Genomic DNA, 10977 nt, shown 5'->3' with positions numbered 1-10977 from the left:
TACTTTTCTTGTGGGATTGTGATGGATGAATAAAAAGACCAAAGAAGAAGAATAACAATGAAGAGTAACACCACCACATTGCAATCCCACAACAAAAGTGACATTTTACTTTTGTTGTGGGATTGTGATGGAACAACGTCAAAAGCTGTCGTGATGCCAAACCAGAAGAGAATTGTGGTGTCATTTTGCATTATTAATCTTCTACTTCATTCTTCTTCTTTATCCATCACAATCCCACAGCAAAAGTAAAATGTCAAAAGATATAGTGATGCCAATCCATGAGGATTGTGGGGTCGCGTTGTGGCGTGGCGATGTGGGGTCGCGATGTGGGGTCGCGATGTGGGGTCGCGATGTGGGGTCGTGATGTGGGGTCGCGATGTGGAGTCGCGATGTGGCGTCGCGATGTGGGGTCGCGATGTGGGGTCGCGTTGTGGGGTCGCGTTGTGGGGTCGCGTTGTGGCATCGCGATGTGGGGTCGCGATGTGTGGTCGCGTTGTGGGGTCGCGATGTGGGGTCGCGTTGTGGCGTCATGGTGTGGAGTCGTATTGTGGCGTCGTAGTGTGGCGTCGTAGTGTGGCGTCGTAGTGTGGCGTCGCATTGTGGAGTCATGGTGTGGCGTCGTATTGTGGCGTCGTAGTGTGGAGTCGTATTGTGGACGTAGTGTGGCGTCGCATTGTGGAGTCATGGTGTGGGGTCGTATTGTGGCGTCGTAGTGTGGAGTCGTATTGTGGTCGTAGTGTGGAGTCGTATTGTGGAGTCGGAGTTTGGAGTCGTAGTGTGGCGTAGTATTGTGGCGTCCGATTGTGGAGTCGTATTGTGGTCGTAGTGTGGAGTCGTATTGTGGCGTCTTAGTATGGAGTTGTCGTGTGACGTCGTAGTGTAGCGTCGTATTGTGGAGTCGTATTGTGGTCGTAGTATGGAGTCGTATTGTGGCGTCGAATTGTGGCGTTGAATTGTGGAGTCGTATTGTGGTTGTAGTGTGGGGTCGTATTGTGGAGTCGTATTGTGGTCGTAGTGTGGCGTCGTATTGTGGAGTCGTAGTGTGGCATTGTATTGTGGAGTCGTATTGTGGAGTCATATTGTGGTCGTAGTATGGAGTCGTATTGTGGCGTCATATTGTGGTGTCGTATTGTGGCGTCTTATTGTGGTGTCATATTGTGGCGTCTTATTGTGGAGTCGAATTGTGGCGTCTTATTGTGGAGTCGTATTGTGGAGTCGTATTGTGGTTGTAGTGCGGAGTCGTATTGTGGTCGTGGTGTGGAGTCATATTGTGGCGTCGTATTGTGGAGTCGTATTGTGGCGTCGTATTGTGGAGTCGTATTGTGGCGTCGTATTGTGGAGTCGTATTGTGGTGTCTTATTGTGGAGTCGTATTGTGGGGTCGTATTGTGGTTGTAGTGTGGAGTCGTATTGTGGAGTCGTATTGTGGCGTCGTATCGTGGCGTCATAGTGTGGAGTCGGAGTGTGACATCGTAGTGTGGCGTCGTAGTGTGGAGTTGTCGTGTGGAGTCGTATTGTGGCATCGTAGTGTGACGTTGTAGTGTGGCGTCGTAGTGTGATGTCGTAGTGTGGAGTCGTATTGTGATGTCATAGTATGGAGTCGTAGTGTGGCGTCGTAGTGTGGCGTCATAGTGTGGAGTTGTAGTGTTACCTCGTAGTGTGGCGTCGAAGTGTGGCGTCGTAGTGTGGTGTCGTATTGTGGCGTCGTAGTGTTACGTCGTAGTGTGGCGTCGTAGGGTGGAGTTGTATTGTGGCATTGTAGTGTGGCATCGTAGTGTGTTGTCGTGTGGCGTCGTAGTGTGGAGTTGTAGTGTGGAGTTGTAGTGTGACGTCGTAGTGTGGTCGTATTGTGGCGCCATAGTGTGGCGTCGTAGTGTGGCGTCGTAGTGTGGCGTCGTAGTGTGGCGTCCTAGTGTGGAGTCGTATTGTGGAATCGTAGTGAGGAGTCGTAGTGTGACGTCGTAGTGTGGCGTCGTGGAGTGGTATTGTGGAGTCATATTGTGGCATCGTCATGTGGAGTCGTTTTGTGGCATCGTAGTGTGACGTCGTTGTGTGGCTTCGTAGTGTGGAGTCATAGTGTGGCGTCGTAGTGTGGAGTCGTAGTGTGACGTCGTAGTGTGGTGTCGTGGAGTGGTATTGTGGAGTCATATTGTGGCGTCGTCGTGTGGAGTCGTTTTGTGGCGTCGTAGTGTGACGTCGTAGTGTGGCTTCGTAGTGTGGAGTCATAGTGTGGCGTCGTATTGTGGCATCGTAGTGTGGAGTCGTAGTGTGGCGTCGTAGTGTGGAGTTGCAGTGTGGAGTCGTATTGTGGCGTCGTGATGTGGAGTCGTATTGTGGCATCGTAGTGTGGAGTCGTATTGTGGCGTCGTAGTGTGGAGTCGTATTGTGGCGTCGTAGTGTGGCGTCGTAGTGTGGAGTCGTATTGTGGCGTCGTAGTGTGGAGTCGTATTGTGGCGTCGTAGTGTGGCATTGTAGTGTGGAGTCGTATTGTGGAGTCGTAGTGTGGAGTCATGGTGTGGAGTTGTGGTGTGGAGTTATAGTGTGACGTCGTATTGTGGAGTTGCAGTGTGACGTCGTAGTGTGGAGTTGTTGTGTGGAGTTGTGGTGTGGAGTTATAGTGTGACGTCGTATTGAGGAGTTGCAGTGTGGAGTCGTATTGTGGCGTCGTAGTGTTGCGTCGTAGTGTGGAGTCGTATTGTGGCGTCGTAGTGTGGCGTCGTAGTGTGGCGTCGTATTCTGGAGTCGTATTGTGGAGTCGTAGTGTGGAGTCGTGGTGTGGAGTTGTGGTGTGGAGTTATAGTGTGACGTCGTATTGTGGAGTTGCAGTGTGACGTCGTAGTGTGGAGTTGTTGTGTGGAGTTGAATTGTGGAGTCGTAGTGTGGCGTCGTAGTGTGGAGTCGTATTGTGGCGTCGTAGTGTGGAGTTGCGGTGTGGAGTTGTAGTGTGACGTCGTATTGTGGAGTCGTAGTGCGGCGTCGTAGTGTGGAGTTGTAGTGTGACGTCGTAGTGTGGAGTTGTAGTGTGACGTCGTAGTGTGGAGTCGTAGTGTGGAGTTGTGGTGTGGAGTTGTAGTGTGACGTCGTGGTGTGGTCGTATTGTGGAGTCGTAGTGTGGCGTCATAGTGTGGAGTTGTAGTGTGACGTCATAGTGTGGCGTGGTAATTTGGTATCCTAATGTGGTATCATAATGTGGTGTAATTCCTACCTTGTTTGGTTGTTTTTTTTAGAGATTTCATCCCTCTGTTTTTACATTTTTTTTTCATGTTTTTTTTTTCTTCTTGTTTCTGCAATTTTTTTTAAAATAATGAAATGCTTAATAATATTTTATCCTCTGGTATTTTGGAATGGATTAAATAGTGTTAATCCTTCTTTCAGTTGATTTGGGGGATGGTTTGGATAATGTATCACTTTTGGAATGGTTCTGTCCATCTTCCTCACCCTCCCATGACCCTGCTCTTGTTTGCTTGAATCCACATTTATGTTTGATTTATTTTCCAAATAAAACGATTTTTGTTTGATATATTTTTTTAAATTTGAGGTTGCATGCACCAGCTCAGAGACAAAGGAACTTCCTCGTGTTGGAATCACCATCATGGCTTCAGCATTTAATGAGGTAGGTTGGGCTACAATTTTACATTGTTTTTAGAGGGTAAGAAGCAGAAGAACGAGAATAATTACAAATTGGCAATTTAGCAATCTCCCAGTATGTTACTTTGGCAATGAATTCTGGCATCTTTTTAAATCTTGGTAGTTCAGAAAACGCTCGAGAATAAAAGTTATTACGTTCAACTGCTGATGACTTCACTCAAGAGTAGTTTATAGGCCTATCATTGTGTACACATTTGAATGGGTGGCCATTCCCCCCCCACCATGTCATCCCTCTATCTGGAGTGCTACCGTACTCCATGGTATATGTACTCAGGGGTATGCTCGTACATTTTAAGCAATAATGAATCGTGCTTCCCCATTGTCTTGGGTCGCTCAGCTGCATTTTTCCACCATTTATTTATTTTCATTTATGGATGCTTTCCAATGGTTCTGTGATTTTTTCCCGGTGTATCGGCTTCGACGTGCATTGCCACGCGGAATTACAGTGCTTTCCCATTGTCTCAGGTAGCTCACCTGCATTTATTTATATTTTCATATCCGGATGCTTTCCGATGGTTCTGTGATTTTTCCCAGTGTACGAGTTTCGATGACCATCAGCACACGGAATTTCAGCTTTCTACATCACCCAGAAGGTACCGAATATTAATGAGTCAGTGAGCCAGTGGCTAGAAAGAGCTTTGTATATGAGATATATGGGTGGGATATGAGACTTGGGGGTAATTGGGGAGTGCTCAGAAGGTTGGTTGGCATCCAGGTTCGCTGAAACATTCCTCCATTTCTGTGGTTCTTGATATGTGTACACAGTAAGGAAAAGCAAATCGAGTCAGGCCAACAATGACTCTATTTCAACTGAAATCCTGCTGGCTTTTTCACCTGCAATAAACTTCCCAATGATTCACTCATGGCTTGGCTCAGGTGTGCCTTTGCATTGATGTCATGGTCTGAAACTGTGGCCTCCAAGTCCTCAAGGATCGGTCATGTCGATGAATCACTGCATCGGGAAGCGTATGTTGCTTAATCATTCGAGTTCAGTTGTCTACTCTTAGGTTGACCCCTTATCCGACAATACACAGTTGGGTTAGTGCATCACAGGTAGGGCGTTGCATCAGAAAGTGTGTCGTCTCTTGGATTTACATTAAGCTGGGTGTCCCGACGGCTAGCTTTAGCTGGTGGACATAAAATATCCCACGGTGCCTTTCGTTGAAGAGTGGGGGAGTGATCTCCGGCACTCTGAACAAATTCCTAATTCCTGCTTTGAATACCCCAAAGAAAGCAACGGCAAACCACCCTGTGTAATCCTTCCCATGGGACTGCTGTGCCATTCTTCAGAAAAGAGACAATGTTTTGATTTCAAAACAAACTTTGTTCATCCAATCACAACCCTGCACCAGATAATCAATGTTGTATACCAGAGAACATGCGGCTGGGTTATCTGAGGCTCATGGAGGAGCTTGAAATGAAATCACAAGCAGGTCAAGAACATCAAGAGAGGTCAGTGTACCTTAAGACGAATAACAAGGATTTCAGTAGACAATGAACTCATAGAATGAGCATTTGGTTCATCAGATTTAAACCTGGGTCTCTCAAATCAAGAGCCAGGTGTTCAGATGGGAACGTTTTCAGTTCAACCAACTTTTGTTCATTTAATCAGCTTAAGTGGAGCTCTTGGAAGAGTGAGATGACAAGATATGGAGGGGCAAGAAACAAAGAGTGGGTCATTGGGGAGCAGACAAGCAAACACTGACCTCAGATAAGAGGAGCAGGTAAAGGGGAAGTGCAAAAAGGAAAGAAACAAGAAGCTTGAAAACGTTCTTGAGTGAAGATATAAGGTTGCAAGAAAATAATTCCTGATAGGTTATGAAGAGCAAGGCTTGTCTGATACACGGAGGCAAGTCAGCATATTGGAGAAAAGAGGCACAAAGGAGCGCAGACAGGTGTGCGGTAAGTCCACACTTCGGAGGTTTAACAAGGAGGGGGTGACTGGAGGGATGTGTGCTGGAAGGAGAGGGTAAGGATGGAGGGTTGAAATGGGAGGCAACTTGCAAAACCAGATGCGAGACTAGAGAAGACAAGAAGCCGTCAACCTGTCTTCAATGAGAAAGCAAACATCCCCTCCACCTTCATGCCTGATCTGATGATTTCCAGAGTGGCCTCCCCCCAACCCACCCCCTTCCCACAACCTTCCTTCGGTCAACTGACCCGGCATGTACTTCATTCATTCCTCGATTCACCCACTGTGAACTCTCTTCATAACAGTTCACTAGAAAGTCTGGATGATGTCATTCACCAAAATGTCATTGCTGGCGATTTTGCCACTTTCTTCTCAGCAGTAATCAGGTGTGAAACTTGGCCAGGGTGTTGGCACACAATGGCATTTCATGGATCTTTGATGTCCACAAGTGAGTGCGAACAGATAAAACAAATGTCTGGGCGTACACGCTGAAAGCCAGACATGCACTGTGAAGTGTGAAGGACGAGGACCACAGTTTGGATATGGATCTCATTCCATCAGGGTTCACATAGAGGGGTATAAGGATGGAGGCATAAATGGAAGGCAGACCAAAATTGAATTGGGTGATTTGTGGGTGTCATTGTACTCTCTCGATATTTACCTCTACCACCAAAGTGGATGGAGCACTTACGTTTTCAACGATGTTTCTTTGTTTGTCTGTCTGATTGTGAGCAGGATATCTCAAAAAGTTGAAGGATTCAGAGGAACCTTGATGGACAGGTAGGGTGTGTGATATGGACGAATTGATTCGATTTTGGTGAAGATACCGATCATTTTTAAGCGATTCTTTACCACTGATAGATGGGGGCAAAAACTATGTATAGCATGATATTTCAAAAAGTTGTGGCCAAGTTTTGCCAAAACGATGTGGATGAAATGGTTCGGTGACACAAACAATCCAATTCGATTTTGGTTCAGGTCTGGATTTAGATCTGGCCTACCAGTGTGAGTGGGATACAAAACATAATCTGTTCAACCTTTTGGAAGTATGTGCTCTACCAAGTGCTCTTCTACTTATTCTCTGAGTTGTGGGTATTGCCATGCGTTAACATGTCATCGACATAATGCCACCCTCACCCAAGTGCCCATCCCAGGCCTGCGAAAAAAAAAAAAAATCCCCACATGCTGTGATTGTTGATACCTCATCTGTGATGTCTCTATCTGTATGCCTCCTCCCTCCACCACCCCCTACCTCCTCCTGTGGCCTCCCTCCCCCCTTCAAATTGAGTGAGTGCCCTGTTGGATTGGGTTTGTGGTGTGGATAGGTTGGTAAGTGTGCTCGTGGAATTGGTGATGGGGGACGGTGAGTATATGTGGTACAGGCGTGATGGGTCGATTGCCCTCCAGCGTTGAGATTTTCTTGTTGCATTCCCAATAGTGCGTTTGTAGTTTTAACCAAAAGGGCACTCAGGAGAGTGCATAGCTCAGCCATGCAATGCCTGGTCCAGGAGAACATATTGGGCCCAATACATTTTTGGGTTATCGTGTTGCATATCGGTTCCGCCGTATCTTTTAATGATGAAGAATCCCTTAAAAAATGATCGTATCCAGATCCAGATTCGGATCTTCACGAAAATTGAATAAATTTTTCTCATACACCCAACATCTTCTCCAAATTTCATCCAAATCTGTCCACAACTTTTTGAGGTATCCTGCACACAAACAGACAGACAAACAAACACGGGTGAAAACATAACCCATGTCCACCTTCGGAGAAGAAAGTTAATACCTATGGATATTTTTTTAATGACGTGAACAAACTTTAGTACATCACAGGTGATGAAGATTGTGGGGAAGTTTCATCAGAATTGTGTGTGCAGTTTCTGAGAAGAAAGCAAATACCTATTTTGAGGGGCACCCCCCCCCCTGCAGACTCAGATAGACCCCGACGTTTTTTTTTACTGCTGTGAACAATCTTTGGTACATAACTGGTGATGAAAGTTGTTGTCAACTTTCGTCTAACTTGTGTGTGTGGTTTCAGAGAAGTTGTTGCAAGTATTTGTGGATGGAAGATGGACGGACGAACGGACGACATGCCATCCCATAAGCTCCCTGGAACTTCGTTCCTCGTGAGCTAACAAGAGATAGAATTGTTTTGCAAAACATGTCCCCTTCCAATGTGATATTTTCAAAGTCAAAAAAAGGCCTAATTCTGAAAAATAAACAAAATGCCGTGAAACTCGAACTTCTTCTGCAACTTATTGGAGTAAAGTCATGTATCAAGTTTTAGTTGAATATGTTAAAGGGTGTGGGGGAAAAAAGTCTGAGATACCAGAGGGGGGATGGACAGATGGATGGACAGAGAGCAAACCTATAGTTCCCTCCAGTGAAACCAGTAGGGGACTAATAACTCGATGTACAAACATGAAGCAAAAACGTGTACAGATAATGTGCATTAATAATAATACATGGGGGTTATATACCTGGGATTATTCCAATTGCACTGCGCCATGGACTAACACCCGGACCGAAGGCCTGCCGATCTGTGCTGCTTTATGCAATGACTGCGCATGATTTTATTGGGGTGGAGTTGGGCAAGCTGTCCCGTCAGTGGGTGTAAAAGCAGTGGTGTGGAGTCAGGACAGCTGAACATTGACCCATGTGGAACATGTGGCATTTTCTTAGTCGAAAAAGTGCATAACTCTGTAAAAAAAATTCCAAAACGCCCTTTAACTCGAATTGATCTGTAACATCATAGTAAAGCCATGTATCAAGTTTCAGTTGAATATGTTAAAGGGTAATGGGGGGGGGGGGAGTCTGAAAAACCACAGGTGAGCCGGACGGACGAACAGACCACGAGCAAACGTATAGTCCCCTCCATTGAAACCGGTAGGGGACTAATAACCTGGAAGTGAGTGATGTGGACTTGGCATGATCATTGAAGGGTAAAAAAAAATTAAAGGTAAGAATGGAGGATGACACGTTCCTGAGATGACATGTTCCACCCTCATGTCCCTTCTCTCCCTTCCATACGCTAATCTCCCTTCCATCTCTTCTCAAATCTGTTTCACTGGAAATTATCTGAAATGAAATGGATTTCAGAAGCTATAACTAGCAAAAATGCGCTTCAAAAACATGTTATAAAATCCAAAAAAGTTGGAATTACATACGACACAATACCAGTATTACCAGAGTTTATCAATGCTGGTGTTAATTCTAAAATGATAGATAATGGAATGAGTGACATCTGCAGCTCTGTGGCGGAGACTAATAAGTAGTGCTGTTCACTGACACCATTTCTTGTATAACTGGAAGAAAAGATTTACATTATTATTAGTGAATATAATAATAAAGAAAGCGAAAACAGTCACCTTTAACAAATGTTACCTCACTGCGTGGCGATGCAGTCAAGAATGGGCCAGGGATCCATGAATTGTAGGCTGAATTATGGGATATACTGAAACCCTCCTCGTGGACAATTTGTCGATTTAACTACAAGCCACAATAAGTTATTGGCTTAGGGTCCCGAATACATGTTATCTGAACGACTCGAACTCCAGATAAAACTCCCCTCTCAGTTGTAAAATATCTGCAATTGCAACATTCAGAATGATGAAATAGGAATCACAGCACCAACTATGCTGCATAGCTGATGTACATGTATCACCAACACACTGCATGAGCCCATCCTTGCATGCTAAGCTAGCAGTATATATATATATATATATATATATATATATATATATATATATATATATATATATATATATATATATATATATATATATATATATATATATATATATATATATATATATATAGGTATATATATATACGAGCCTGGTGTTGGCGCAGTGGTAAGGGCAGTGGCTTGGGACCCAAGAGGTCCTGAGTTCAAGCCCCGTTGGGACACTGAATTAATATATGTATGTATATGTATATATATATATATATATATATATATATATATATATATATATATATATATATATAATGTGTATATATATAATGTGTATGTATATAATGTGTATATATATATATATATATATATATATATATATATATATGTATATATATATGTATCTATATATATATAAATATATATAAACCAAGTCGAAAACACCAGGGGGTTGACTCAGCCTGCCATCCTTCCGAGGTCGGCGAAATGAGCACCAGTTGTACTGGGCCCGGTGTATGCCCCGGTTAGAATAGGTGTACCATATCCCTGTGTGTCGTAAGAGGCGACCAGGGTTGCGTCAGGAAGGGCATCCGGCGTAAAAACCTATGCCAAATCATTATGCGGACAACAAAACGAATTTCCATACCGGATCGGTCGAGGCCCGGGTTACCAACGACCGCCACCGGTACCGGTGGTCAGCAGGGTACCAGTGGAAATTGTGCTACTGCTGGGCGAAGGAGGAGAAGGAGACGGGGAAGGCGAGTCCGGAGGCAGTGGGAGAGGGGGAAGGGTAGAAGTGTGGAGGTGAGAGTTGGAACTCTGAATGTTGGGACGATGACTGGCAAAGGGCGAGAGTTGGCTGATATGATGGAGAGAAGAAAGGTGGACATACTGTGTGTACAAGAGACCAAGTGGATGGGGAGTAAGGCGAGGAGCATTGGAGGTGGTTTCAAACTGTTCTACCATGGTGTGGATGGGAGGAGAAATGGTGTCGGGATAATCCTGAAGGAAGATCATGTCAAGAGGGTATTGGAGGTGAGGAGGGTGTCTGACCGAGTGATGAGTGTGAAGTTGGAAATTGAAGGGGTGATGATGAATGTCATCAGTGCATATGCCCCACATATGGGGTGTGAGATGGAATATAAAGAAGATTTCTGGAGTGAGTTAGATGAAGTGGTGGAGAGTGTATCCAAGGATGAAAGAGTGGTGATTGGAGCAGATTTCAATGGACATGTTGGGGAAGGGAATAAAGAGGATGAGGAGGTGATGGGGAGGTACGGTCTCAACAAGAGAAATGTGGAAGGGCAAATGGTGGTAGAGTTTGCAAAAAGAATGGAAATGGCAGTGGTAAACACATATTTCAAGAAGAAGGAGGAACACAGGGTGACATACAAGAGTGGAGGAAAGTGCACACAGGTGGATTACATCTTAAGTAGGAGATGCAACCTGAAAGAGATTAGTGACTGTAAGGTTGTGGCAGGGGAGAGTGTAGCTCGACAGCATCGATTGGTGGTCTGTAGGATGACTTTAGAGGTGAGGTTGAGGAAGAGAGTGAGGGCTGAACCAAGGACCAGATGGTGGAAGCTGAAGGAGGAAGACTGTTGCGTGAAATTTAGGGAGGAGGTGAGACAGGCGTTGGATGGTGGTAAAGATGGGTGGGATGATTGGGCAACGACAGCAGAAGTTGTGAGGGAGATAGCTAGGAAGGTACTTGGTGTGACATCTGGACAGAGGAAGGA

The sequence above is a fragment of the Eptatretus burgeri genome, chromosome 1 (assembly GCF_056783735.1).
Source record: "Eptatretus burgeri isolate ZD-2024b chromosome 1, Ebu_testis_v1, whole genome shotgun sequence".
In the NCBI taxonomy this organism is placed as follows: domain Eukaryota; kingdom Metazoa; phylum Chordata; class Myxini; order Myxiniformes; family Myxinidae; genus Eptatretus; species Eptatretus burgeri.
This window is presented reverse-complemented; position numbering follows the sequence as displayed.